Raw genomic sequence first — 4,732 nt, 5'->3', positions numbered from 1 at the left:
GGCAACTCTGAATAAATTATCTAATAACATAAACAAAATTATATTGCAAATGAAGCTTCTTGCGGTTTTTGTTATTAAACACTAACTATAATTATGTAATTATCGAATTTAATCAACAAATGTGATGACTTAAACCTTTATGAATACGTTAGCTTAATATACAAATTAAAAAATAATAAGATTATATGCTTGGAAAAGAGTACTTAAATATAAATGTTTCATCAATATTATATGACAAAAACTATTTGTAATATTCTTTCCATAAAATCCGTTTTTGAACTTTGACTATTCTTTAGCTTAATACAAATACGTTATTTGTAGGTTTTATATGTTGTTCTACACAAGTTTAATGTGTTTTGTTATTGTTAGCGATTACCGAAAGAAACTATGCTTGATTTTCAAAATGTTGAAGACAATGCGCATATTTCAAATAAAACGATTAAATTATTTTACGATTATTAAAAGTGATTAAATTTTGTTATACTACACTTTATTATCTAACTTATTATCTAACTTTTTGGAAATTTGATATCCAGGGAAATAAAACGAGGTCAATACTGGCAGGCGTGGGTATAAAAACGAACTATAATACATTACAATCTTTCTATTCAAATGTGGTATTCACAATAAAGCTGGTTCTTCACATACGGTGTGGCACATGCAAATATGATTATGGTCGAAACGCTAATCAAACCCATCTATTTTACATTCATCAGTAGTAGTCAATTTATCATTTTAAACTTATATAATTGCAATGCAAATTATATCAAATTTAAATATTTTTACGTAGGCTTTCTTAAATGCTCCATAGCATCTGGTCGTTATGAAATTTAAAATATAGTTTTTGCTTTATCAATTTTCACAACATTTAGACGTAGCAGCTTTAAAATTACTTTGGTCAATTTGTTAATTTAGTTTAACATATAGTACTGAAATCATAGCTTTTTGATGATGCTATAAAAAGGCGTAAAACAAAAGATGTAAAGCGTATTTCATAGTTGAAATATTATTTACTACAAATTGTTTTCACGTTTAAATAGATAAACACATGATAAAGATATTCTTCCTGTAGTAAAACTTGTTTTATCCTAACGTTGGTCGCCGATAAACGCATAGAACGTAAACCAGACTTAGTATATTTAATTGTTTTAGGACAGTATATATTTCAATATAGTTTAATCGAGTATTACACGTGTGTTTTCAATTCCCATGTACATTTGCGTGACCTTAGCTTAGTAGCTACTGAATTTGATCTGGTTTAACATACATCCCTGAACGCGTTATTTCATAGTCAATATAAATAATGAAGGGGACCATAACCTTAGTTGAACCAAAGCAATTACCATTTTTTCAAATGCTACCGTAAATCGATAGCATTTGTTATAAACGTTCGTTTATTTAAAAAAAAAAAACAGGAAAACACGCATGCATTTTATTAAAAGTATCTCTATTAAGAGTATCAAAGTTAGATAGTAATAGTTTAAATTTTTGGTATGAAAACTGTGTCTAAATTGTATAATCACACACCATATAGTGATATCGTGATGTTGGTACCATGCATATCTAAGCATTAACGTTTGGCGTTTGATCATACATGTACATGTATTTATTGATAATTCCTCTATGCCTTTCATCGTGCAAAAAACAGTGCATAGGGAATGTAATATCAAATTCATACTGTATTAATTGTATACATAAGTAAGCAACACACAATTATATTATTAGAAAATAAATAAATATGAAAATAATTTTTATAATCACGATGTACACGGGTTATCTTTTTAAACATTTCATTGTAATTCTTGAAAATTAAGTAATATACGCAAAGAACAGTATATCACCGACTTAACGTCAGTCGTAGAGATGTTTATCAATACAAGTTAAGAACATTGTTTATTAATCAAACTCTAATATAGACAAAGATGTTTAAAGTAAATTAAATCATATTATGATTTAACTGTTCGTATATAATAGTGTATACTTATAACTATTTAGTTACAGAGAGTGGTGAGTTGCTTTGTGTTTTTAACTGTATTATGTTGCTGTAATACAATTTTGCTCCTGCTTGTTCAGCTGAAGATTGCCTTCGTTAATAAAAGAAGATATTAATTATCGCTACGATCGATGTCCATACAATTTAATATAATTGAAATCAAACATTATAATTTTGATAAAGACCCTGCTTGTAAAACGTGACTAATTATTATCAAACAATATATAATGTTCTGCTTATAAACCTCTTATAGCATATATTATTAAATCAGTATTAAAACGAATTTATAAACGACTGTATTGTAAAGTTTAATCGACCACTACTTCATTCCATCATATTTGAACTCATATATACAACTTAACATTTATAAATTCGCAATACGATTCGATTGATTTGCTTATCCCGTTATTCCGACACTTTAAAATTTCGGAAAATATTGCGGCAATAAACGATATATGATTGGTTAATTGTGTTTATATGCTTATTGTTTATTTTTTAGTTATGTTAATAAAAATTGCTATGCAGTTCCGTTTTTTTAAAATCAATGTAAGGCATTTATAGACAAACTTTATTAATAAACGTGAACAAGTAACTCTAAAACGTGGTCATCCGCAATATAGTCTTAATAATGTGATTTAATGTAATAAATCAAATTACCAAAAAAACGTATGCCTGCAATATCATGCCGTCATGAATTATGCCAAATCATTAAACATCAAAGTTTTCTTTCGATTAATGCTCCAGTGAACAAAAGTTTTCCGTTCGGACATGTACACGGGGTATATGGTACCTGTTTGTAAGAGGTTAAATATGTTTTTTATTTAAACGTTAACTTTATTAAAAATGCGTGTATATTTAAGATTGATTCATTTAAAACATTGTAAACTTGCAAAAAAACAAACACAACACAGTTTTGGAATTGGGTTAAAAAAATGTTATACTTTTATTTTAAATATTTGGTCGAAGAAAAACATTTGAGAGGCTTGACATCACAAATCGCTAATATTGTTTTGAGTGTGAAGCGACTGAAGTGTTTGTCGGTATCACCTACAAGAATGTATCATAGTCTTATCATAATTATAAGCGACTTAAATTGGGTATGCACGATTTTTATATGTGTTAAATTGTAATATATTGATTAAAAAATATGTAACAATAACACAACTAAGGCAAGAAAAATTATACATTGAAGACGAATTTCATAAAATGCAGCAAAGACAAATAAGCGCCCCGAGCCGATTGTGACGAAGAGATTTCGTACATATTTTCCTACAATAACCGAATTATTCGTCTTTTTATTAGGATCGGAGTAAGTGTTCGTGTATCGTATGAATAGATATCGTTTCAGGAAATTAAAATGATCCGTAAAGCTGAATTTAGATTCACATCGTACATGCATGATATACAGGCTGACGAATTCGACTGTACTGACATTTTCGATTTCAGAATTAAATATAAGGTTTATTTCGCATTTTTCGACACATGTTCTTCTTAATTTTTATTTAAATTTATATTGAAATATATGTATAATAAGTTTTTTACACATTTTATATGCATTCATAAATATTTGACAAAATCGTGCATACCAACTTTAAGTTCACTGGATAAATTCGGTTGCTATACTCACACTTAAAGCTGACAAGAGCATGCGATCGAAAGTACAGTTCTCCCACATTTATTCCCTGAACGTTGTTCGGGAATTAATTATATGATAACTGACACGTGAGTATAATGCAAATGAAGCTTCTTGCGTTTCCTGGAATGAACCACTATTCATTCTTATGAAATTAACGCATTTAAATCAACTAATATATATACTTGTAGATTTATTATGATTTTTAATACACCCACTTTAATATAATAAGAGTAATATGATCGTAAGAATAAGATATAAATTTGTTAATCAATATAATATGAACAAAACAATGTATATACTTTTAAGAAAATTCGTATTACAGTACTTTGATTTTCCATTATCAAATGATAAATACGACATGTTCAGCTTTAATATGTTGTACAAGACACGTTTGTATGTGTTTTTGTCAATGTTTGCCATTTAGAAAAGCAAAATATTTCCTAAATGTTAAAGACACTTCACATGCTTCAAAGAACATGATGACATACTGTTTTAATTATCATTAGTGTTATCTAATTGTGATATTTACAACTTTTTATTTATTGTCCAATATGTTGAACTTGCGGATGTTTGATATCCAGTGAAATAATATGGAAAAGTTTTGGAAAAAACAACTATGTCTCTATGGACAGGTTTTGGTATAATTCATTGTACTATTTTACTTTTTATAAGATAATTACTTTAAAAAGGCTTTAACGTTGACGTTGCCATGTCGCAGATGGTGAGACAAATGCAACGTATGGCTATGGTTTGCGACCCCAGTAATCGTATTAATAAATTGTTACAGTAGTAAATTAAGCATCGTTTAATAATATAACCATAATACCAATAATATCATATTTATATACTACTTTTCATAAGCTTGTGTTTAAAAAGCATCTGGTAGTTTTGCATTGTAAAATATATGTGTCACTGTTGTAATTTTCAAAACATGTAAGCGTAGCTTTTTCAGCGCTATTATGGTCAATTTCATAATTTAACATGTTCTACTTAAACTAAATTTAATTAACAAAGACCTTTTTCTCAGCTTTCAAACGATTACTGTAAAGCGCATTGATAAGTTAAAATTTCCTTAACTTCAACTTGTGTTTACATGTTAATAG

The sequence above is a fragment of the Dreissena polymorpha genome, chromosome 5 (genome assembly GCF_020536995.1).
Source record: "Dreissena polymorpha isolate Duluth1 chromosome 5, UMN_Dpol_1.0, whole genome shotgun sequence".
NCBI classification, from domain to species: domain Eukaryota; kingdom Metazoa; phylum Mollusca; class Bivalvia; order Myida; family Dreissenidae; genus Dreissena; species Dreissena polymorpha.
This window is presented reverse-complemented; position numbering follows the sequence as displayed.